At 57.5% G+C, this 25856-nt stretch overlaps 1 protein-coding gene across 2 annotated transcripts in view; it reads right to left on the reverse strand.

The window, feature by feature from the left end:
* The window catches only part of ST3GAL1 (ST3 beta-galactoside alpha-2,3-sialyltransferase 1), a 72916-nt gene extending 47208 nt beyond the window's left edge, over window positions 1–25708 (reverse strand). Inside the window, exons 1-2 of one of the 2 annotated variants that reach the window (XM_002710551.5) lie at window positions 25486–25708; window positions 6357–6486 (exon numbers count right to left, since the gene is read on the reverse strand). The gene's annotated coding sequence lies outside the window, so the exon portion shown is untranslated. The remainder of the gene's footprint in view (window positions 1–6356; window positions 6487–25485) is intronic. The other variant, XM_051844060.2, reaches the window with a different exon arrangement.
* Between the last annotated feature and the right edge of the window lie 148 nt (window positions 25709–25856).

Below are 25856 nucleotides of genomic sequence, written 5' to 3' on the forward strand. Positions count from 1 at the left end.
AAGGGTTCCCAGGACAGGAGAGAGAGGCCCGGGCTGAGGTTTGCAGACACAGTGACTCACAGAAAGGCAGGAGAAGGGCATCGCAGGTGGAGAACAGCAGGTGCCAACCCTGTAGGCCAAATCCTACAGCCGCGGCGTGACTGTTACCTTGGGTGATTGTCGCTCCCCCTCTTCGTGGAGGAACGACACAGGACCCTGCGCTGTTCTTCTGTCTGCTCGGCCCTCCCCGGGTTTGCTGCTGGTTCCTCCCGGGTTGGCCACCGACCCTTCCACCTCCGTGGAAGGGCGGCTCCCCCCACCACATTCCCCACCTCCGCGGGGGAGTGGCACACCGCCGGCCGGCTCTCTCGGGGGCTGCTCAGATGTTATCTGGATGTTCCTGGTGCATGTTGTCTCTCTCCTCCTTTATAGTCCTCTTCCACCAATCCCAACTCTGCTACCCACACGCCGAGTACGCTGCTCTCCTCCAATCAGGAGCAGGTCCCACAGTTTATTGGTTGAACTGGAGGCAGCTGTGTAGAAGCTGTTTCCTCCTCTCCCAGCGCCATATTGTGGGAGAGCAGATGCATAGAATAAGTCTTAATTCCAGTAACAGTCTAGTCTGAGTTGCTCCCCACAGGTGATGAGAACCCAGCTTCTGTCTATATTTTATCTGTATCCTCAGATGCAGCTCCAGCTACATATCTTCTACAAAGATACTTCAAAAGGCCGTAGACAATGCGTAAGTATGAAAAAGGCATGCATGGGTTTCAGAGTTTTTGCTCCAAAGTAAGCTTTTCTTTCCCTTTTCCAGAACTTTCTGGAGCCCCCTTTGCATATCACACCAGCGGCTTTGCGTGCAGCAGGGCCCCGACTACCTCAGTGTGTCCTGACTTACTCAGCCCTCAAGGCTACTGCTACCCGTGAAGTCCAGTTTGCAGCTGAGGAACCTGAGACACGAGAGGTTACGTGGCTTCCCCGGCGTGGCACAGGAAGAAGCGGAAGTGTGGCTGGAGCTCGGGCCCTCTGTGATCAGCGTCCACACTGCGAGTGTTATTCCAGCAATCTCTCTGATCAGCAGAAGGCGGGGGAGCAGAAAGGAGACCAAGGGTCCTGGCGGGGGCCCAGGTCGCGATGAGCCCGGCCCATGGTGCTGCAGAATTTGGACGCTGTCCCGGGGCCACGCGGCACATGGGCAGTGGGAGGAGGCAGGACACAGCCGGATGCCCCCAGGAACAGGGGTTATCTAAAAAATGCCTGCGTGCTTATCAGCTGGGCACAGGGAAAATAAAAATAAGCATTGGAGGAAGGACTCAACCTGCGGGTTTGGCTTCTAGAAGCACAGAGGAAACTTCCATGCCACTGGCGGCCCCGCCTCCTATGACAGTGACACTGACAAGGCCTCTGAGCCTGGCCACGGTGGCTGATTCTGGAGGGATGTCTCGTCTACAGCCGGGTGGCCTCCCAGCTGGCAGGGAGCTGGGCCTTGGCTCCTATGCTTGCAGCTCCCCCATGTCCCACTGCAGCACAGCTCAGCTACGAGAGCTAACAAATATGTCTACAGCAGACTGAGCGTGCATGCAGGTGTCACTCGGCCCTCACAAAACCCAGCAGGTGAGGATGGCAACCTCCTTCCTTCCAGATGGGCAGGCTGACACTTAGAGAAGTGAGGCACCTGCCCAGGCGCCAGAGCTGGGGAGAAGCAGGTGGCGCAGAGGCCGTCTCTCTGCGGAGGGCAGACTGGCCCCATGCGGTGCACGGGAGCTGTGTGTCTGAGCACCAGGAGGGCCCTGACTGCTCTAGGCTGCCAGGGTTCAGGCCGTCCCAGTGCCTGAACTTTCTAGAAAATGGAATGATGAGCCAGCCCTGCCTGCAAAGCCTGCAGCCAACCATGGGGGGAGCTACACTCTCGGGTCTGGGAGGTCTGTGACCCACAGGAGGCGACAGGAGCAGGGAGGGCATGGGGACCTGGAGGCAGCTGAAGTCCCAGGCCCAGGCGGGGCTGTAGGACAGGATGGGTGTAGGCAGACAGAACCAATAGCAAGCAGCCTTCTGCCCCTCGCCACTACGTCCCCAGCACTGGCACAACACAGGCCCTCCACAAAATCCTGTTAAGGGGTCGGCATTGTGGCACAGTGGGGACAGCTGCCACCTGGGACACCCACATCCCTTATGGGAGTACTGCCACCTGGCTGCTCTGCTTCTAGTCCAGCTCCCTGCTAATGCGGCTGGGAGGTGGCAGAGGATGGCTCAATTGCTCGGGCCCCTGCCATTCATGTGAGAGACCAGGAAGGAGTTCCTGGCTCCTGCTTCCGCCTGGCCCAGCCCTGGCTCTTGTGGGCATTTGGAGAGTGAACAAGCAGATCGAAGACTCTCTCTGACTCTCTGTCTGTCTGTCTGTCTCTCTCTCTCCAGCTCCTCCCCTTTCAAGGAAGTGAAAGAAACCAGCAGCTCGCGGGGTGGCCCCTGCAGATACACTGGTCCCCACAGCACTGTAAGGGAAGATCTTGCCGCTGAGACAGACTTCGCCCGGGAACCAAGACTCAGACAATCCAGCAGGTGCATCCCCCAGCTCCGGGATACCAACATTCCTGTAGCTGTGTTGGCTCAGCCCTGGCAGCACACAGCACATTGTGCCCGACCCCACTGTGGCTCCAGGCACCTGCAGATACTACTGTCACCCACACCACCCAGGGAGGCCCTGATGCTTCACCCAGCCCCTCCGGGGACTCCACTCACCCAGAGCTTGCCCTGTAGTTAACCTTTGTAACTTTGCATTATTTCAGCCAAAGAACACTCCAGACTGTGTAAGCCCCAGGCCTCACAGAAGCAGAAAGGGCACCTGCGATGTGGTTCTTCGCCCATTTGCCACATGAAATTAGCTGCCTCGTGAGCCCATGGCTATCGCCTTACTCTGCTTAGCCTAGAAGACGCTCCCTGAAGGAACGAACAAGTGAAGGAAGGAAGGAGGGAAACAGAGCAAAGCCCCACCCAGCCTGGGGGAAAGCTCCCCATTCTCTAAGATCCCCCTCCCCACGGCTGCCACCCCAGCCGGGCTCTGCCCACAGAACCACTCCAACCACTCCACTCCAACCACTCTGTTGTTGCAACTGTTGCTCTTCATTGAAAGGTTATCAGGGCGGAAATTCCGGCTCCTGCCAGTTCCCTATCTGAGCACTGCAGGACAAGTGGCCTTATCTAATTGGAATGCCTGGCCTGCCATAGATAAAGGCTGCTTCTTTTGGAAGGGAAATGCTCCCTGCCCATGACTCTGTGACTGCCTGGAGAGAAACAGGCCAGGTTGGGGTAGGGGTGGGGGGAAGGGTGCGCAGCCCCCTGGAGGGGAACAAGGAAGCCCCTGGGTGCCCTTTGACCTCAGCCTCTGCTGCCTTCATCCCTGTTCTGTTCTCTTCTAGCCCGGTTGATTTGGATCCCTGAACCTCCTTGCAACATCCTAGGCTGTGTGGCCATGGCCTTGCCCTGGAGTGAGTTTCTTCCCGATGGCTGGCCCCCACTTCCGCCTCCCAGCCCCAGTGCGGATGTGCACCTGGGGGTGAGTTACGGGGGTGGGGGGGGGCTACCTTGTCACTCAGGCCTCTGTGCTGAAGGCGCTCTGCCAGGAAAACCCAGGCTGGAGAGGTGGTGCTGCCTCTGCCCGGTGCTGCAGTCACACCCGTACCCTGAACAGGGGCTTCGCGAGCACAGGCTGAAGAGCGGCCACGCGCCAGCGCCGCCCCAAGCACTCACTCGCACGCGCACGCCCTCCTGTATGCAGGTTCACACATGGCCACATGCATGGGCACACACTCCTTACATGACTCCAGCTGAGCGGTGCTGGCCACACACCGGGCCCCTGGGGCGTGAAGGCGCCGGCGTCCATCACCACCAGGCTCCGACCAGACCTCTGCTCCGGGGGACAAACACTCTCCCTCCTCCTGCTCTGCTTCTCCCCCAGGGACCGTGGCTTCTCCCTGGGTCTTCTGAACAGAGGCCAGCAGGCAGACAGGTGCTCGCTATGACAAGTGCGCACAAGTTCATGAGCTTCTCAGGGTCACTTGAGCTGTCGGGGGACCATCATCAGTGACAGCCAGGAGGCAGGTCTGGATGAGGCAGGCCTGAGCCACAGTCGAATTAAAGTGGTGGCCAGGGGTGGTGTTGAGGCTGAGGATGGGGTCTGGCATCAAGGCTGACGTGGACCCAGGGGAGGATCGAGATAGGCTGGGGTGGCAATGACCTATGATGTCACAAGTCTACATGGCTGCACATATGGACACACACAAACATGGGCTGTATGTATGTACAAGAGCATACATGTGAGTGTATGCACACACACACACACACTTGCCAGCTTTGAAGGGCCCAGAAGTGACGCTCCCCCAGAACCAATGAATACGCCGAGGGACCGGATGTTGGTGCCTACACATCATGCCCCGTGGAAACAAACCGAGCCTCCTTGACAAAACGTGGTTGCCACAGCCAGGGCAGGAAAGGTGCGAGAGGAGCTGGGACGGCTGTGCCAACAAGGGAGAAACAGCCCCCAGTACAAGAACACGATGTTAAAAAGTCAGAGGAACCAGGCCCACCTGCAGCAACCTGAACATCAAAACAATGAGTGAGAATAAAGAACTGAAACCTGCTAAATACAATTAGCATCCACGTGGCCACACTGACCTAGGCCAAGGAGGGAAGGAACAAAGGAAGGGAAGAGGAGGGGACGTCCTTTCTCACCGAGAAAGCCAACGGATGACAAGAGAAACAAGGGCACCAGAAACAGCACCTGCTGCTAGCTCTTGGCCATGTGGTCACCCCATGGGAGCACTGTGGCCATTGCTTCCTCCCCTTGCAGGAGGTCTCCCACGGTGTCTCACCTGCCTGTGACTGCAGAGGGGTTCAAGTGCACATCTGTAGCTGTGCCTCTGTGTAGATACAAACCTAGGAACTCCCAGGGTCTGGCTTGTGGCACAGCAGGTTAAACCTCCACCCGCAATGCCAACATCCCACATCAGAGCACAGCTCAAGCCCTGGTGCTGCACTTCAGATCCAGCTCCCCGCTATGCACCTGTGAAAGCCGCAGAGAATGGCCCAAGGCCTTGCACCCCTGGCATCCACTTGAGACACGCAGAAGGACTTCTGGGCTCCTGGCTTCAGCCTGGCCCAGCTCCTGCCATTGTAGCCATTTGGGGAGTGAACCAGGGATGGAAGATCTCTCTCTCTCTCTCTCTCTCTCTCTCTCTCTCTCTCTCTCTCTGCATTTCAAAGAAATAAAATCAATGTTTCTAAAAAACCTAGAAGTTCCAAGGTCCGTGTGGCTTAGTTTGTGCATGGAGCCATGCACATCACAGCCAGAGGTGGGTTCCTCAACATTTGAAAAGTATCTCCACTCTTAAATAGACATGGATGGGTGGATGCATGGATGGACGGATGAACAGATAGACAGCCCCACTCACACTGACTGTACAGGCCACAGCCATGTGCACACGTGCTCACTCACAACAAGCTCCCACCTTCTTGCCTGATGATTGCGATTACGCCCCCGCTGGGTTAGAGGCCAGCAGGGCGGAGTGACACACCCCCAGTGGTCCCCCTGCTCAAGGCAAACAGAAAAGTTCTCAATCTGCTTTGTCCTCCCTGTCCTCTGTCCTCTGGTGACCACTACCCCAAGTGACTACTGAGTTCTTCGAAGGAGTACGTGTGACCAAGGATTGAATGTTTTGTTTCATTCCATTTTAACGAGTTGACATTTAAAGCAGCCACATGCATGGTTCTGCGTGGACAGCTCAGCGCTGGGCCAGGGCTGGGCTTGCACTTCCTGTTCAGGAGCTGCCGGGCAGCCTAGGACCCTCCGCCATCCCAACTCAGCTCAGCTGTTGCGGCTGCACAGGTGAGCTTTCTCTACACACCAAAGAGCCCCGGGCCCCAACGGCAAACAAGGACCATCTCTCTCGACTGTGGGGTGATGGGCGTCCCTTCTGCTCTGGACAGCCTGGCGGGGCTCCACTGCTGGCCTGGCCAGCCTCGTCCCATGGGCCATGCTTGCTGACACTGCTCTAGAGCACCCCAGATGGTCACCCCAGCCTCCTTTGGGAGGGTAGGCACTTGTCAGCCAAGGTTGTGCCCCATCAAGGATTTCTCTCACCCACTCTCCCAAGAGGCCAGAAAGCTCTCCCTTGAAACCAGAGACACTGCTTGGTCCTCTAACAGGGTTGCAGTTGACCTTGGAGGGAGCCTGTGATCTCCTTGCAGAGAGTAGCACTTGTCACAAAGATGGAGCAACAGGGAATCACCCTCCAGCTCCTGCCGTGTCACCCACAGAGAAACCCCGAAGGCCAACGCCGCCGCCTCCTCCCCTGGGATGGAGAGGTTAGCTCGTCACTCACCGTGGAAGGCTGAGCACCTGCCTACATCTGGTCCATGAAGAGAAACATCCCGGCCCCGAAGCTCACAGCACTGGCTCATGAGAGCCCTGAAGTCTGCAGCTCAGGGAGGTCTATCCGCAAATGGGACCCGCTGAAAGAAAAGAGAAGAAAGGCTTAACTCGGCTTTGACATTGACTCCATCCGCTGCCTTTTGAAGCTGACTCGTAACTGCGGAAATGCACTCGCTCACCCCACATCCTTGCACGGGAGTGTATTTTCCCAGTGATCCCCTTTGCGGCCCCTGCACAGAGCAGTGGCAGACAGGTGAGCACCTCCTCACCCCTGCTCTCAAGGAGCCCGGTGAAGCAAACAGGTGCACGGATCTTTCTGGCAACACGACGACACAAGGACGTGAAGGAAGCGGGGTGGGCTGGGGTGGGTCTGGAAAGGGCGGCTGGAGAGAGATGATATTTTTAGGGGCCCCTTGAGCCAGGATGAGTGAGAGGCTGTGGTGGGGGTGGGGAGGGGGGATATGAAAGACCTGAGGAAGCATCTCCAAGGAGAATACAGAGCAAGCCAGGAAGATGCGAAGTGCAATGCAAGATGGGGACCATGATAAATCAGCCTGGCAGTGGGGGCTGGCTCCGTGGGGCAGTAGGTTAATCCTCCGCCTGCATTGCTGGCATCCCATATGGGTGCCGATTCTAGTCCCAGCTGCTCATCTTCCAATCCAGCTCTCTGCTATGGCCTGGGAAAATAGTAGAAGATGGCCCACGTCCTTGGGCCCCTGCACCCACGTGGGAGACTTGGAAAAAGCTCCTGGCTCCTGGCTTCGGATTGGCTCAATTTCTGCCATTTGGGGATTGAACCAGCAGACTCCGTCCACAGTAGGAATCAGAGTGGAAGCAACCGGATTTCTCCTGTGTTGCCTCCTGCCTGCCTTCGGGCAGGGTCCCCTCACCAGCTTCCCCTGCACCACGGTGTGCACCTCCTGTGCCCTCATCTGTGATCTGGGCCTCTCAGTGTCTCCGCAGGGACATCCTGGGACACGCAGCTCAGTCCTGCCCCGTGGAGCCCCTCCTTGTAACACTGAAATCTGCTGAGACCTTCATACAGCAAAGAGCAATTTCTCCCGAGATCCTCTTACAACATCAGAGGCTGTCACCTTGTTACTCCCGTGGGACGGACGGGCAGCTGAGCGCTTGGATGAGCCAACAGCCCAGGATGACAAAGGCAGCCAGTGGCAAGGAACAGCTCACAACAGAGCACGCGGCCACTGCGTCTGGCTGCAGAGTCCTCAGCATGGCCGTGATGGAAGCAGCTCCTGCCTGCTCAGGCCACCTGGGGGCCCGCCCCTCTGCACCTGGGGACGGAGCTGCAGTTCCGCGGTTCTCCAAAGACTCCGGTATTGGAGACCTGGTCCCCAGAGTCTGATGGTAGTGGTTAATAATTGAGGTGTGGAGAGGATGAGTTTAATTATGGTGTCTGGGAGGTGGCCCAGTGGGAGGTCTTCAGGTAATTCCCACAAGAGGATGGGGTGTTTCAGCCAAGTTCAGCTCAGCTCCTCTCCGGCTCCCTCACTTGCCACGTGAGCTTCCCTGCGTTCCACCCTCTGTTGCTGCCTGACCGCGGAGTGGGAACCGCCAACTCTGTCCCCTGGAATCTGCCTTCTCCCCTCCTAAGGAGCGTCTCTCGGATGTTTTGGATTCGGTAATGAAGAGCTGACGGACGCAGGCAGAGTCTTTGCTCCCCCTCTCTGGAGCTGAAGGTGACCATGCCACTTGCTTCCACTAATGGCACAACAGCAAATGTGACGCACACTTGTATGCATGCCCGTGTAGGGACAGGGTCCGTCTCATGCCAAAAGACTCAAAGGGCGAATGTGTGAATTAAACAGGACACGAAGCCCTGAGTCTCAGGTCTCTGCCTCCCTAGCTGGCATCTTGAGCCACCATTAGCTGCCTCCAAGGGCTCACATTAGCAGGAAGCTGGAACTGGACGCCGAGCCAGGACTGGAACCCAGGCACTCTAATATGAGATAGATGCAAGCATCCAAGTCGCATCATCACTGTGGGACCACACGCCCAGGTGTTGAATTGGCTTTTTATAAGATAAACCATCCATTGCAGCGGACTCTAAATCTCAACTGGCAATCTTGCAGCCAGGGGGCCTTTTAACCCCCAGGTGTGTACCCCAAGAACGGCTGACCGTCAGCAGTCCTGACCTCTCAGCTGTTCCAACACTGGCTTTCCTGTGCTGGTCCTGGGGACAGGTCGTTAGCTGCTTCCACCTCATTGGCCCCTGAAAGCGAATTTGGAAAGGCCGCGCCCCAGCTACCAGCTCAGCCGAGCCCCACGGCGGCCACGCCTCTGCCTGCACCCTCTGTCTTCAGCCCCTCCCAGGCTGCTTCAAATGCCGGACAGACACACCTCTGTGTGGTCCCCATTTTCCAGGCGGCCCTGGAGACCTCAGGTGACTCTCCACAGTCACAAACAAGGAAGGCACAGCCCAGAGAGGTGGCCGCTCTGTCCCCCGGCCGGACAGCGGCATAGTGGGCTGTGGGCAGGGGGCCTGTGCTCTGCCCCCGGCCGAGCTGACTTCCTCTCGTCCTAACCAAGCCGATCGGCTCCTTCGTTTCCATTCACTCACCTGGCAGCCAGGAGGACCTCAGCAGGGAACTGCGGGGCTGAAACCAAGAGACTTCAGAGGCACGAGAAATATCTGCCAGCCCTAACTGGAGCAAATTCCAACCCAACAAATCACGGTTATGTTATTTCTCCGGCTCTGGTTCCATAAATCTTTCCTGCTTCCCCCCGATTAGTGCAGCCACTGCTCACTATCCGACATTCCTTTCTGCCTCTCACTACAACACAATAAATCTCCCAAGAGACTTTTGTTCCCCAATTTTGTTTCTTTGCGGGGCAGGGCAGGGAGATAAACCTGACATCATCCCTGGAGGAGCAGGGCCGGCGTGCTTAATAAATCACCACCTTCCCTCCAAGTGGAAAAATGCGCATCTGAATAATTGTTAGCACCAGCTCCGGCTGAGGCCTGGCGCCTCGTGTGGAGACGCCAGGCCTGTGGGCACGCCATGTTGCAAACCCTGTGCCTGCTTCTAGGTGTGCTCCCAGGAGACCCGGCTCCAGTCAAGTCCAGGATTTCCCAGACGGCCTTCCTGTGAGTCTTGGTTTACTCATCAATGAGATGGAAACTGTTGCCAGCTTCGACTCTTTTTGCAGGGTTGAGCTGAAAAACAAGTGAATGGAAAACAACCAGGAATCTCCTGGACACTAACAGAGCAACACCGGGAGCGTGAGAGCAGCCGATGTTTGTAACAGTTTACGAGTGCCTTGCTAAACCCCGCCCTGTACACTGCAATTCCGCCTCCTCTGTGGTTATTCACGGCCAATGGTGGCCCGCCATATTCGATGGAAAATTCTAGAAATAAACAATCCACACCTTTAAAAAAAAAACTATTTTGTTGCAGTCTGCTGTTAATGATTGGTCTGCTTTATTAGCAGCTGGGGGTGTTAGTCCCCTGGGTGTGATTTATCAATCAAGCTTTATGACAGGTAGCTATGTATGAGAGAGGGGGCAGTACTGCGCTGAGCTTCCAGCACCCCCTGGGGGCCTTGGAACAGACCCCGATGCCCGCTGTGGCTGTGTGTGTGTGTCTGTGTGTGTGTGTGCAGGGAGCAGGCTCGCAGGGCGAGGAGCCATGCCTCTGTGTGCACAGTGGCTGATCGCAAGGGTACAGTGGGAGGTTTCTTACACTGAAGTTCCATCCAGAACATGACGCTCACGGAAAATGAGATCCAGGCTGAGATGGCCAGATCAGCTTGCAAAAGCGCAGCTGACCCAGCAGTAAGAGCAGGTGCAAGGGCAGAGACAGAGCTGAGGGAGGGCTGGAGAGAGAACCTAGAAAAGTGCGTGGAGTGACCGGATCAGGGCTGCGGCTCAGGCTCTGTGTGTGAGCAGGAATTAGGGGCAGCAATTCTGGATGGGGGAACCAGGGAGGACAGGGCCAATGTTGGAGGGGTTGAGGGGAAGGGAAGGAGGCTGAGTGTTCATGTGTGGCCCTACTGGGGGATGCTCCCCTCTTCCTTCCCTCCCTCCCGGAGGCCCAGGGACTGCGGAGGCCAGGCTGGGGTCTGAAAGTGAAAGTGGACACAACTTCAGGCAGGAAGCGTGTGTGTGTGTGTGTGTGTGTGTGTGTGTATGAGAGAGAGAGAGAGAGAGAGAGAGAGGGAGGGAAGGAGGGAGGCAAGCAGTTCTCCAACCTCCCTCTCTGCAATGGGTGCCACACATTGGATTTCTCATGATGCAGTACATTTCTTTCATCTTTTTTCTTTTAAAAGATTTATTTGAAAGGCAGGGTTACAGAGAGAGAGAGAGAATCTTCCATCATTCACTCCCCAGGGGGCCAGGAGCCAGCAGCTCCATCCTGGTGTCCCATGTGGGTGGCAGGGGCCCATCCTCTGCTGCTTTCCCAGGCGCGTTAGCAGGGAGCTGGATCGGAAGTGGAGCAGCCGGCGGTGCAGGCGGCCACTTAGCCCACTGCTCACAAGGCTGACTGCTGAGGGGAGCTGCTCCGCCGACTTCCTCAGGAGTGGTGGTACTTGGAGGGCCCGTGGGTTGAGTCCAGAGAGGAAGCCACGCCCGTGTGGACAGGCCAAGTGCAGGCCTGCATGCCACCTTCCTAGCAGTCCTCTGAGCTTGGGCATCTTACCCCGTTTCACAGATGTGCAAACTCAGGCTCTAGAAGGGGCCATAATTGGTCAGAGGCCACGTGGCTAGAAATCGGCTGAGGGGAGGGTCAAAGCCAGGGCTATCTAAACCTGACATCCCAGCATTTCTGCTCAGAAGCTTACAGTGGAGGTGCAGCCCAAGTTCAAAGGCAGAGACAGTGACTCACGCCTTGCCCAATCCCCCATGTCTCCCAGTAGGTGACCCCCACCCTGCACAATGGGTCAGCTCAGTGCCACAGGGGCTGTGAACACAGCCAGCATGGCCGGGAAGTACCCCACCAGAGCAGAACCGCGGCCCCAGCATCTGAACGACCCAACCCCAGTCCTTGGACCTCTGTAAGCCTCAGCTTCTGCGAATGGCTGTGACCTTGACTGTGGGCTGTGGGCAAACGTTCTAATCACTTGCACCCCAGCCACCGATCTGATGATCCAAGTGGCAGACGTCCCTGCCCCCGTGGGTTGTGAGAATGAACCTGACCATGCACATAGGCGCTTCCTAAGACAAGGCTGGCAACATGGGTGGGACTTGACCTTCCAAGGGGAAATGGTGAGGGTCTCACGGTGAGGGTCACAAAGGACCTGGTGAGCATGCTGGGAGACAGGCCAGGAGCAAGAGACGCCAGGGCAGGGAGCATGGGAGGCGTCGGGCTTTGCTCCTTTTCCGGGCCCCTCCCATGCCTTTTCGGGACACCCTCACTTGAGGTCGCACCAGGGACCTCACAGCAGGTGGACGGCCTCCACCTACAAGGCACAGCACCGCCCTTTGCGGTGCTCCGACAAGGCGCCAGGCACCTTCCCAGAACTGAGTCGAATTACAGACCCATTTTTCAGATTCTTCATTTATGTCACGAGGACCACCACCCCGAGGGGAAGCAGCCGAACCTGCACACATGCCCGCCCACCCGTGTACCTGCTCTCAAGTGCCTCCCGCCATTGCCCACCCCTGCAGTGTGTAACATGAGCTGTACTGGCACTGCAGGCTGGTGTTGGGGCTGCGCTCTGTCCGTCCCTCCTCCCTCATCCACGACGGTCCCAGGCCTCTGCACTAGACCAAGAGGGGTGGAGGTGGAAGCAGGTAGAGGCGCTGAAGGTTGAGGGTGGATGTGACCAAGGATGGCCCTGGCTGCCCTGCGACCTTGGACACCTGTTCCCACTCTATCTCCACCTCTTCCTCCAGTCTGGGTCCCACCTGGGAAACTTCAGTGGGTACCACTGCCTTCCAAGTGCTGACCGGGAGCCTGGGGAAAAGACACCAGAGCAGAAGGCACTTTGCACATGCTGTCCACACTGCCTGCAAAGGATGCAGGCCACCCCAGGCCCGGGAACTACTGGGCTTTTCCCAGAGAGGAGCCTAGCTTTGCGATTCGCCTTTCTCTTCACTCCCTGCAACCTAGCGGAGGCCTTAAGAGCTCATCGTCCCCCATCTCAAATCCACGCATCTGCGGTGGGGACCACAGCAGAGCTCCGGGGGGCACAGCCCTGTGGCTGTGCTTGCTGGAGCCACCCGTGGCCCCTCGGGGCTCTCAGCAGTGTGGCCAGGAACATCCCAGTCCCGATTCTCTGCTATGATCTCGTTCTCAGACCGCAGTGAGAGAAAGCGGCCGCCTCTTCCCACGGTGGAGCAGATCCTGCAGACCAGGCTCACAGGGACGCCCCCCTGTGTCTCTGGATGGGACAAGCCACCCTAGCCCTCCTCCCTGTCGTGAGCCTGGGCCACACTGGTTTTCTCGAAGCATCCTGGGGGCTGAGGGAGTCTCTGTTCACTCTCACTGCTACCTCCAGAGACCTTCTCCTTACTGGGGCTTCCCCAGATCCACCTGCTTTATTCAGCTCAACTGCCCCCCAGAAATGTGGGGGTCCCTGTCCCAGAGCACACAGAAGGAGGTCGGGCTGGGACATGGGCTGCATACCCCAAGCCCACTCACAGCCCGCCCTCTCCCCCTAGCTACGGCCTCCTGCACAGGCTGTGTCCCCAACCTTCCCGATGGTCAGCTGAATTTGCCTGCAGAGCAGTGAGAAGCTGGCGGGCTGGGCCACCCTGCACTGTCTGCCCAGAGTGATGGTCCCATCTCTGCTGCGGAAGGGACTGTGAAATCGGGACTGGGCATGTGCTGTTTGCAACCTCAGCAGGATTAAGGAGGCACAGGTGCATGAGTGCTCCCCAGAATGCAACGAGACAGACAAGAGGAAAGGCGGGGAGGAGGGTGAGGGCAAGGAGGAGGCAAGCACACTGCTGTTGACCATGGAAACCTTGGGCCAGGGAACGGGGCTGACATCATCAAAGGCTGTCCCTGGCAGTTGTGACCTGAGTGCCACCACTAAGTGTCCTATTTATAGCCCTTTGAAATACCATTCAGGGCAGTGGGACTTTGTTCTCTGGGCTCTTATCTGATTCCCAGGAACAAGGAGAAAACCCATAGGAGGGAGGCCAGAGGGGCGGGTCCTGAGCCTCTTCCTGCCCAAGTGCTTCTGGGGAACACGCGTGGATTTGGAGGAGGTGCGGTGCATACCAGCCCCCAGCCCAGCCCACGCCAATGGCTGAATCTGTGAGCCCCCATGCCCTTAACTGTCCAAACCCTGACAACAATAATGACCTCGGACAAGAGTGACAAGAGTTCAGAATGTCCAGTGCCTAGTACGTCCTGGGTGGAAAGGCAGGAAGGAAAAGGGTAGAAACAAGGCACCAAAGCAGTGGGGCCGGGCCCAGAGAGTGGTCTGACGGGACTGGGGGGGACTGCGGTGCAAACCTGGTGGGATCATCCGGCGGCCAGCGCTTGGTCCTAGCACAAGGCGGCTCCAGCAAGTCCGCACGACATGGAACTAAAAGTTAAGTTGATTTTGGTGCAAAAGAAAAATGTTAAGATCCAAAAATAGGAGGGACCTTCAAAACATTCATGGAAATGCATATTATGAAAAAACTATGCATGGACTTCACAGTTTTTGTACCAAAATCAACTTTATAATTTTTTATTTAATTTTTAAATTTATCTTTTCAACTTGCCTTTTGAGTCCATTTGTCCATTTTGAACTTCTCTCTCAGAGACCTGAGGTTAGGGCTGCTCATCCTGCCTGCTCTCCCGGGCTGCAGGGCATCCCAGGCTGGCCAAGATCAAGACAGGATGCGGGCCCTACACGTGCGATGCCAGCACCGTCAACAGGTTGAGGGACGCACCTGTCACACCTTGGCTGTATAGTAAGTGACTGTCTTGTGTCCAAGATCTCAGATGTCTCTCCCCTGCCTCTGATGTCTCGTGACCACATGTAGATGGCTCTGAGAGACACCCCTACCCTACCGCCTCTTACAGGAAGCCCTCTCTGCTTGGAAGAGCTGTGTGATGAAGAGTTTTCTAACCCACAGAACTATCCAGAAGTCCAGTATGTGGTGTCTCAGGGAAGAAAACTCTGCGCAGGGGAGGACAGACAGAGAGTTTCCATCAGAACTGATGACAGGGGCTGGTGCTGTGGCACACTGGGTTAACACCCTGGCCTGAAGCGCCGGCATCCCATATGGGCAGCGGTTCTAGTCCCGGCTGCTTCTCTTCTGATCCAGCTCTCTGCTGTGGCCACAGAAAGCAGTACAAGATGGTCCAAGTCCTTGGGCCCCTGCACCCACATGGGAGACCCGGAAGAAGCTCCTGGCTCCTGGCTTTGGATCAGCGCAGCTCCGGCCATTGGCGGCCATCTGGGGAGTGAACCAGTGGATGGAAGACCTACCTCTCTCTCTGTCTCTCCCTCTCTCTGTAACTCTGTCTTTCAAATACATAACACAAACCTTAAAAAAAAAAAAAAAAAAAAAGAATTGATGACGGTGTGCAGGAGGTGTACTGCGTCACATGCAGTTAGCAATCACCGTTCCAGACATTGTCCCAGTATTAACCCTTACAGCGCTGGGTGTACCTCCTGGGAGACATGAATTGTTATTATCCATCTGGTACACAGGAAGCTGCAGAGAGATTAAGCGACTCAACGTCCAACAGAGCCTGGACTTTTAGGGAGCGAATCAATGAGTCAGTGAGTGCCGCAGTAGGTGACTGACTGAGCCCTAAGAGCAGGGAGAGGTTGAATGCGGGCACTGCCCAGCCTCTGGGCCATGCTAGGGTCTCAGGAGGTGTTCTCTGCTTCTTGCCACCTAGACATGTGGCCTTCGTCATTCGTCACCACGCAACCGGCTGTCCACACCCCCACTTCACCCCAAGTGACATTCAGGGAGCACGACACCGGGGATCTTGGAGAAGAGAGGCAAGCTCCTGCACTCCGTCCCGGGCTGGTTCCCCGCACACAGAGGGCACCGCCATTGGAGGCCGCGCCCACGCCAGGGCCTCTTCCTGCCGTGTGCGGCCACGTGGCATGTGGGCTCTCAGTTCCATGTGTGCGATCCTGTACCTCCTGGGTCACACCTGCTGGGCTCACAGTTCCCCAGGCACAGGCAGGGGTGCACAGAGCAGCGGCCGATCACACAGGTGATCCTTCCACTGGTACAAGAGCCCGGGTTCCCACTGGCAGATCCTGTGGGGGCCGAAAACCCTCCAGTCTGCCTAATCTCCCTGCTTCTTTGTAATCTCTCTTTTTAAGATTCCACTTGAAGCACACGCAGCCACACCCCCAGCCAGACGCTCCGCCTCCATCTGCAGCCACGTTTCCCCAGCAACAGGTTTATGCATCAGACTCTCCACCAGGTGGTAGGATTAACAGTGTTTTGCAGAAACAAGAACAACAAACCTCTCTCTCCTTTGCGACGAGGTCACCGCCAGGGACCTTGCCAGTGTGGCCACAGCAAGGTGGACTCTTTGGGGCTGGTGGCTCCCGAGAAGCCCCTGGGCAGGAGGCGGGGTGATGACAGCAAGCTCCGCCTGGCAGGTCCTCAGTGGCACTGTGGGGCTCTCGATCGATGCTACCCAGGCCAAGGATGCCGGTGGCCATGAGCCACACGACCATCCAGGTGGACATCTCACAATCGAGCCTGATGGTCGCAAGCTAAACAAACCCATGGGCAGCCCGAGAGAAGCAGACGTGGAGGCCCCTTCTATGGCAAGAGACTTCCTTTCAAAAAGGAGTCCCCGAAAGCCAGGTGCATGTGCTGGAACACAAGTCATGGCGTTCTGGGCAGCGGGTGTTCTGCTCCACCTGCTGCACCCTGAAGCCGCCTGTCCCCTCCAGAGCGGTGTTGTTGGAGAGGTTTGGGCTGGTCCTGCATGGCACCTGAGATCCTGGGCTCCGGACACAGGAATGCAGGTCCTGCCACTTCCCAGCTGCCTGACAGTTGGCCTCCCTGAGGCTCTGTTTCCACATTGCAAAGTGAGATTAGGAAAACAAGAGAGACAGAGTCTTTGCAGAGACGGGGTGGGGGCAGGGACCTAGTGACAAAGGGGGGTGAGCAGCGACCTAGCCTGGCCCAGGAGGAGGCACGGGGGGGGGCACCCTGGGAAGCCAGGGACCCCAACAGCCCCTCTCCTAGGCTCCTAGTCTTTTGGAAAGTCTGCTGACTGCAACTACTTCTTGGGTGACTGAGTCGAGGCTGGGCCAGAGCGAAGCCCTGCTCGCTGCCCCCAGTGTACCTGTGGCTCCTTGTGCCCAGCAGGTCTTCCTCCGCATCCTCCTCCCCGCACAAAGCCTGCCCAGGTCTCTGCCCCTCCACTGGGACCTCACCCCCCAGCGGACTCCCTGCCATGGACCAAAGGGATTGGCCTGCCCATTAACTAAGCTGCATCACAACACACGCAAAAGTCCATGTCTCTGCGTGAGTCCTTTCTCCTCCTCCACCTGCTTTCTGGAGGCTCCACTGTGACGCGCCCCTGCGTCTCACCCTCCAAACCCTCCCCCAAGGGCCCCCTGCCCCGTGCGATGGTTGGTGGGGGGGTGTCTACCTTCCTGACGCTGAGTGGATCCTCAGCCAAATCTGAGGCTGGTTCCGGTTCACCTGGCAGAACATCACCCGGCCCGCACACGTGGAGCCCGTGGGCGCTGCTCTGTTCTGCTCGCCATGTTATGGTGATAATGCCACAAGTTGATTCTAGCATCTAATTAGGGTGTGTTTTGTTTTTGTTTTTGTTTTTATTTTTTAAAGATTTATTTATTTATGTAGTTGAAAGTCAGAGTTAGACAGAGAGAGAGAGAGAGAAAGAGAGAGAGAGAGAATCTGGTGGTTCACTTCCCAGTTGGCTGCAATGGTTGGAGCAGCACTGATAGGAAGCCAGGAGCCAGGAGCTTCTTCTGAGTCTCCCACGTGAGTGCAGGGGCTCTAGCATTTGGATCATCTTCTGGTTTCCCAGGCCACAGCAGAGAGCTGGATTGGAAGTGGAGCAGCCGGGACCCGAACTGGCGCCCAAATGGAATGCCGGCACTGAAGGCAGCAGTTTTACCTGCTACACCACAGCACCCGCCCCTAATTAGGATATTGAGACTTCAGTTTATTGTTTATTCACTTTTGGCCATCGTCCTCAGGCTCCCGCAGGTGGATGGAGGTGGAGACAGGGAGGTGCTGGGGGCTGGGATGGAGCAAGGTGGCTCTGTCAGGGGTAGTGGCCAGCAGGTGGCCTTCCCCCATGCTCAGCCGGTCACCTGGCTGCTCTCCCTGCTCTTGCTCGGCACCCATCAGGGGGGTCTTGCAGGGGTGACCTTCTGATGCACCATGGGGCCCTGTGACCTGTCCGTCACCTGCACCTCCGTCTGTGAGATGGTGAGCCCTTCACCCCATCCTCACACACACAGGAGCTGAGCCCCTGATGTCGATGCCAGCGGCGGTGGAAGACATCTCAGCTCTGCACCACTGAAATCCTGCCCCCAGCGCGGGGACCGTGGTGCAGTACAGCCAGGGAGAACGAGCGGAGTCCTTCGCGCCGGGGCTGAACAAACCCAGAAGTATCCTGGGCTCCAGTCTGGCCTTCCGAGGAGCCAAGGCAAAGAGGTTCCTTCTCTCTCTCGCTCTCTTTCCTTTCCATGAGGGCTTTTATTTCTGAGAAGGTAAATGCTCAATTAGATGGCTTCTCATCTTTCTCGTGGCATCGTCTCGAGGCGGTCCGTCCTCCCAGGGAAGGAGCTGGAGCCGCATCTGCTTTGGTTGGGTTTTGCTCAAGAGCTATTTGCTAAGTAAATATCATGAAGGGAACTTTCGGCCACTGCAGTCTCTCCGTCCACTGCGGCTCCAAATGGATTTTTGTTGTTGTTTTTAATGCAGCAAAACCTATTACAATGCTATCGAGTGGGGTTTGAACTTTTCTTAATGCATTTGCTGAAATGTAGAGAAAGAGCTTTCTTTGCACCTCTGAATGGCGACTTTCCAAGTCGTCTGCAACTCCCTCTTTAATTCTGAAAGTTCTTTTTTTTCAACTCTTCTGAATTACTGTGATCGCTAACTCACATTTCATATTCTCTTAAGGGCTTCTGATTCATGCCTGGTTAGATAACGTTTATGTGTTTTAGAGGAAATAAAAATTATAAGGGTGAGGGGGGGAGGCAGGTGTTTGGTTCAGATTGGAGTGCCTGGGTCTGGATCCTGACTCCACTTGGAGTTCTCATTTCCCGCTGAAGTGCACCCTGGGAGGTAGCAGGTGATAACTCAAGTAGCTGGGTCCTGTCACCAACACAGGCGACCTCGACTGAGTTCCAGGCTCCTGGCTTCACCCTGGCCCAACTCCAGAGTTGTGGACATTTGTGGAGTGAACCAGCAGGGGACAGCTTTCTCTGTCTGTCTGTCTGCCTCCTTCTGTCTCTCAAATAGACAGATGATTAAACTATACATACATACATGCACACACATATACGCTAAGGTAGTTCAAAAACTGTGAAAAATAAAATCAAAAGATAAGTTTATTGTGGGACACAGAAATCCTGAAATCCACACATAGTATTTTCATCACACACATTTTCCATGAACTTTTCAAAGACTCTTTGTTGTAGGCACAGCTTTCAAGATTTTTTCAAATTCCATTTTTCACAAATTTTCTGAAATGCTCATTTACACACACACACACACACAGAGAGAGAGAGAGAGAGAGAGAGAGAGAGGTGTCCAAACATGCCAAGACTAGTGAGAAGGAAGGACGTCTTAGTGCCTGAGTATTCAAACCATCTCATCCGAATACTGAACAGGACAGAGGGCCATCAAGGCACACGCACCAACACCCCCTACATCACACTGTCTGGAGTCTGGATCGCGACCTTCTCAGTGATAGAAACTAACATTGGCTGCACAATTTGTATGTGCCAGATTCTAAAATCTTCCCTTAAGGAACACACTGTACTGGATACATTCACTGTATCCAGTAAATTCTCACGACCAAGGGGAAACTGAGGCACAGGCAATCCCTGGGGGATCAGCCTGGGCTGAAATCCAGGCAAACCTTCCTATTTACACCAGTCTGTCTCAAAGATGCTACTTGATAGCAACACGAGGGACGGTCTGGCAGTGCCTCCCATTGCATGCATCTATCTTCCTTAGAGCCAGGAAAACACACTGGGTTAAAACTTGGGCTCCACCAGCTGCGAGCCGTGGGCCAGGGAGTTCCCTCTAGGTCCCTGGGGCTTCTCACCTGTCACCTGGAATCTTAGGACTAACTGCCCCCACCCTGGCTGTTGCAGGATCAAAAGAAATGGCAGGTGATCTCTTCAGTCACCCTCTGGGCCTGACCCTGCCCTGTCCTTGGGGAGCTCTATCACAGAGCTCCCTGCCTCTGACCACAGACTGGGTTCAACCCCTGGATGCTCTGGATTGTGGAGGGCAGGCAGGACTAGGGCAAGGAGGCGGGGTTGAGCCCCTGGCTCCTCCCCTTCCAGGGGCCGGGCTCAGGTCCCACGGTGATGCTCCACTGGTTCCCCTGGCCCAGCCCTCCCTTTTCTTCTTCTCTGGTCTGGTTCCTGGCTCGGGTACAGCAGCATCCCTTGTCTACTTCCCCGAAGGCTGGCCCAGCTCTGGGAAGACATCCTGTAGGAATCCAACTTTCCCGGAAGGAGAGGAGGGTTAGCCTGCCTGACACCGCTGGGCACACAGCGAACACGTGATGAAGCGGATGCTGCTGAATGGATTCCCCATGAAGCCCCCGCGGTGCCTCCCTGTGGGCACCTCCCCGCTCGCCTGCAGTACAGGCGGCATGCGAACTGCCGCTGCCACCTCCCAGCTGCAGAAACCCAAGGTCAGCGAGGGTAAGGGATGCACGCCAGGCCCCGTGCAGGAGCAGAGGGGTCAGGGCCAGGACCCGGGAGCGCTGAGTCCCTGGCTAGGTGGTTTGCCTGGCAGTTGCTCCCTTGACTCTGGGAAACATCTGGCTCCAGCTGCTGAGATGGAAACAGACGGACGGAGGCTGCTCCAGGTACCCTGAACCTGAACCTGAGTCCTAACCCAGCCGGGCCACACAGGGCGGCTCCATCGAGGTGGCCCAGCCAGCCGCCTGCCCTCGCTGCCAGGTGTCCCTGCTCCTGGTAACACACTCTGGGCTACTCTCGGGGTCATGGTCCCAGCTAATTAATTGTCTCTGTGTCCTGCCTGGGGCAAAAGAAACTATAAAAATTTTATGCAACCCGAGGAATGAGCAATGCCTTGCTTCTTGATGTGTGTGTGTGTGTGTGTGTGTGCGCGCGCGTCATTAACAAACCCTTTCAGATTCAAACAGACCGCTTCCTTCTAGTTCCAGTGGGTTTCCATGACCTTTCCAGAATTTTCCACCGTCAGTCTCTGTTTCTGTGTTGCATATGCTCTGTTCTGGTGTCAAGATCACCATCTCCTACAGATTTGGCCCAGCTGGGCTCTGAGACATCCATGTGCCCAGTACGCCCACCTTAACACCTCCCGGGGCCCTGCATCCCAGGGGTGTCCACCTCATACCTGACCTGCGAGGGTGAGAGTTGGCCTCACGTCACACGGCCACCCTGTAGTCGCTCTTCCCGAAAGCCTGGGTGATTTGACCCCACCCACCCAACTCAGCGGCTACCATGGGAGACAAAGTTCCCAGTCACGCGCTCAGCGTAAAGTGGAGGGGTTTCTTCTGTAAGGCAAACACCAGGCAGCCACCCTGCTTCAGGTGCAACCATTCTGGGGCCCTCAATCCCTGGAAGCTCACAGCCCAGGGGCTCGCATGCTGGCTGGGCAGCAAGGATCAACCCCACCCGTCCAAAGTAGAGATCAAGAAAACTGACCGGAAATGGCCACTGGAGCCTGGGACTCCTAAAACTCTCAGGAACAATGAGCAGGCTTGGGCCAACCTGTTACTCTCTTTTACTTTGTTTCTCTCGCACACTCAGGGCACAAGACTCTTTGGTACCCGTTCTGTGCATCTTCTCCCAGTCAAGGCAGAGGGGAGCTTGCTCTTGCCTGGCTCCTCTCCCAGCACAAAGCACACGCAGCCCAACTCTATGTCCCCACGCCCCTCCCATGTCAAACAGAACACGGTAACCCCTGGGAAGGCATGGGGGCAGGGACCGCATGTCCTGTCTCTGTGTCGCCTTGCATGGCGCCTGGCGTGGAATAAGTGCCCCATAAATATTGATTCAACCCAAACCAGAGCAATCCAACCACTGCCATCAGAAAAACCAAATAAACAAAACCCTACTTGCCGAGGATATGTGGATTTCTAATAAGGAAACAGAAACTTGACTGTACAGACAATTGTGGGTTTGGAAAAGGGGGCACAAAGGGTTAACCTGTTTGTGGTTTATAAGACTGGGGTTGTCACCAGCAGTCCTAGGGACTTCCCTTGTGGGCCTCGTGTTGTTACATGAAAGGGAAGGAGTGGGCAGAAAGATTTCTAAGGTCTTGCTCAGCTCCTAGACACACACACGGGGACACAGGCCAGGCCTCCTGTCCCCTCCCACACCATCTGGGAGTCCCTGGAGTAGGTGTCAGACCACAGACCCTAAAACTTCTAGGCCACCTTTCAAAATGTCACGGCAAGAGAACTGCTGGACAAAGGACTTGGTTGGTGACTGTGCTGGGGAAGGCCCCATGGGTCCTGGGCCCAGGGTGGTGGGCCACCTGCCTCCCCGTGTGGGGCGGTGACACCCCTGGAGGCAGAGGCTAACTCTGTGCAAAATGGATGAGGCGGGGGCTGCCTTCACCAAGCGAGACTTTCTCGGCCCCAAAGTCCAAGTTGGCACAACTCCGGGGCCTCTTGGTGTGCAGTCAAAGAAACTGAGACCCAGAGCTCAGGAATATTTGGGTGCAAAGCAGGGCCCAGGTAGGTCTGGGCTCTCCTGTCACAAAATTCAGAGCCAGGGAGAGCCCCCAGAGCCTCCGGTCTCTAAGAGGGAGACAGAGCTGAACAAAGCTGCACGAAGCAGCCTTATCCTGCAGCGCCTTGCGAGCAGGCCAGCTCCGCCGTGGGCCTGGGCTGTGTGTGCTCGCGCGCATATAGCACTCACTGGAAGGCACTGCAAGAACAAGATGGACGATGCCTTTTATTTGTATCTTTCTTGATTGTTTTCTGCAAAGCAGCTTGGGGTGAAGGTGAAGGTTAGATTCCATAGGGCAAAGCTTGATCTAACTAGCAGTCCTTTAAGTCAGCAGCCTACACAGGAACTGACTCAAGCCGAGGTCAACGGCCCAGATAGTCATATATCGGAGAGGTTCCTTCCTGGGGGCGGCAGACCGCTGTTCTCCCTCTCCCTAGTGGTGTGGGAGGTTGGGCGCTGCTTAGTAGGGGAGACAGAGACCTACCTGGCAGGGAGTCCCATGGAGACCCAGGATCCAGAAGGACCCCTCCCTTGTAGACCCACAGATGGATCCAATGCCCCACACCGGGGGGCCCAGCGACAGCCAGTTCTGGGAGGTGCCAGGGCTTCAGCCCAAGGAAGCAGGCAGACTGAGCGTGCACGTGGGACACGGCCTGGTCTACAACGGCAGAAGTCGGCTTCCGCCTGCCACTGCCCAGCTGCAAGGAAGCCCTCCACCCGCGGTGACAGCAACACTTCCTGTTTTTCTCTGTCACCCCAGGGCTCAGGTGGCTGGGTGCTGTGGCCTGCTCAGCCGAGGGCCTGGCCCTGCCTGGACAGTGCCATCCAAACAGCCAGTGTCAGGGCCTCCGGGACTTGGGACAGGCAGGGAAAAGGCATCTGCCATTCAGTATTTCATCTGTGTATTCAGAAAAAGAAAAAAAAAAAAAAAACCACGATGGAACTCTTTTGCCTGGACTCAAAGTCCAGGCACTCACATGTATACAGCCATGAAAGCAAGGGGCTTTAAAAGTTCATGGAGGGACAGGCATTCAGCCAGTTAAGGTGCCTGCTGGGAATGCCCAGGTTCAAGCATGGGCTCAGCTCCTTCTCCTAGCTTCCTGATAAGGTGGACTCCAGGAGGTAGCAGGTGGCTCAAGTAGTTGGGTCCCTGCCACCCACATGGGAGACCTGTACCTGTTCCCGGCTCCTAGCTTCAGCCTGGCCAGGTTCTGGCCTTTGGGGGCATTTGGGGCAAGAACCAGTGGATAAGCACGCTCTTTCCTTCTCAATACATAATTTCCATGAAAAATTCACATTATATTTTCATTGCGCTTTTCCATGAGCGTTGTGGAGCCCTAGGCCTTCAAACACATACATGGCATCGGCTCTGCAGAACAGATGTTGGGGACGGATGGTAACGAAGCCAGCGGAAGGAGAGTGAGTCTTACAGGCTGGGTCTCCTGCTCCAGGTGGAGACAAGAGGCAGAGGACGGAGGGGCGCCCACTTGTCAGCCCGCCCTGGACAGAGGCAGGGGCCAAAGCATGGTCGTTACAGCCACCCAGGAGATATGAGAAAATGGCCCGAGCTTTGAGGTTTGGGACAGGCAGGGGCGCGTCGGAAGCACTCTTAGCACCGCAGGCGCGCAGCCTCGGGCGCCCCAAGCCCACCGCGGGGCGGAGCGGCACCGTCCACGACAGCCGGCAGGGGGCAGTGCACCTTGCCTTCTCGAACCTAAGATGCTCACCGGTAAAAAAAAAAAAACCAAGGGCTCCGCCCGCCGCTTCCAGTAACAGGCCCGGGAGCTGCGCCCGGCGCGGCACATAGTAGGTGCTTAGGGAACTCCAGACGCCGAGCAAGGGAACGCGGGAAGCGAAAGGGCACAAGGCGGCGTCCCGGCCCCAGCACGCGCGCGCACTCAGCCGCAGAGCTGGGGTGGGCGATCGCTGTGTCCCCGGGGAGCCTTCTCAGCACCGGGCGCCCGGGCCGCGGGACCCGCCGGAGGCGAACCCGAGAGAGGCGGAGGCCCCGGCGACTGCTTGTCACTGTCCTCAGGGTCACGGCTGCCTCCCTCTGCGGGACGCGCCGGGCCCGCGAGACGCAGTGGCCGGCCCAGCCCCCAGCCACGCGAGCGCTTCTGGGCGCGCACTAGTCCGCCTGGGGAGCGCACACCGAAGCACCGCGCGTGGAAAGACCCCGCTCAGGGCCCCGGACGAGCCGGGCCTGGATGACCCGGACACCCTTCCCTTCCGGGGCCCCCGCCGCCAGGCAGGGCGAAGGCGCGCTCCGGCTGATGATGCCAAGCTGGGGCGCAGCCTCAACCTCCATCTCAAGTTCGGCCGCGCTTCCTCCCGCAAGGTCACGCTCAAACACTCACGGGTGGAGAAAGGAGGAGCCGAAAGTTGCGCCACTGTCCCGGTTCCGAACTAGCTGTGCCCACTCTGGGGCGCCGCGCCCCGCTGTAGCCGCTCTGCGCCCGCCTTGCGCTCCTGGAAAAGGCAGCCCCTGCCCCGGCCCCGGGAGGTCGCACACGCAGGAGGCGCGGACAAGTTGCTAACTTTTGTCCGATTATGCCTCGGCAGCTGCGGCGCCTAACGGCGTTGGCCGGACTCGGAGTTTCGCGTAGCCGCCAACGCCGCCACCCGAATCCCCCGCGGCCCGCCACGCCGCCGGCAGCTGCCGGGTCCCGGCGCCAACTTCTCCCCAGATCCGGAGCGGCGCGGGCTGGAGGCGTCCCCGGGGCCTGCTGCCTCCCGGGTCTGCGCCTGCTCGCAGCGGACTGGGGGATTCGGTCCGGACCGCGGTCCTGATCGCCAGCGGCCTCCGGCGCGCCACGAAGTGTCCCGGCCAGCGCGACCCCGGCTCCGTTCCAGAGTGCCTGAGCCCCGCCACCCCCTGGGGTCTCCTCCTACAGGGCGGCCCGGGTCGGGGAGATCTCGGCCGGGTGCCGGCTGCAGTGTCACTGGGGCCGCCCCGGGCACCGGCTCCCCACCCGTGTGCGTTCCTCCGGTGACGGCTTAAGACCCCTGTCCTGAGCCTCCTTCCAGACCCTCCTCGCCTACAGATCCTGGCGGTCGCCCCGGCTAGGCAGGGGTCTCCCTAGGTGACACGTCCCCTGTCACACCCACCCAGCCCTCTCCTGACCCCTCCGTCCCCAGGGCGCCTCCACTGGGACAACACACACCGAACCGCGCGAGCCCCAAGTCGGGCGGACGCAGACCCTGCGCGCCCCGAGGCGGTTCGGCCCCGCGCGCACACTCACCGCGGCTGCAGACCCGCTGGAGTTTTCTCGGTTGGGGCGTGCTGGGGTCCGAGGAGAGTGCCAGGGGCGTGGCGTCCCGAACCCGCGCCCCCTCCTCGGCTCACATCGCCTCCCGCTGCTCCCTCTCCGGCGGCTGCCGCTGCTCCAGGTCTCTTTGTCTTTGCAAAGTGTCGAAACTGTCTGGCATAGTGGGCTCCGCCGGCCGAGGCTGGAGCGGGGAGGCGGGGAGAGGGTGGAGCGGTCTCGGGAACACCTTCCCCCAAGTGTAACGGGAGTGGGAGGCGGGGCGATCGGCGAGGGGCCGCCTCCCCCGGCCGGCCGGGCTGGCAGCCCGGGTGCACCAGCCCGGCCGCCGCCTCCGCGGCGCGCGG

This window comes from Oryctolagus cuniculus, chromosome 6, assembly GCF_964237555.1.
Source record: "Oryctolagus cuniculus chromosome 6, mOryCun1.1, whole genome shotgun sequence".
NCBI lineage: Eukaryota > Metazoa > Chordata > Mammalia > Lagomorpha > Leporidae > Oryctolagus > Oryctolagus cuniculus.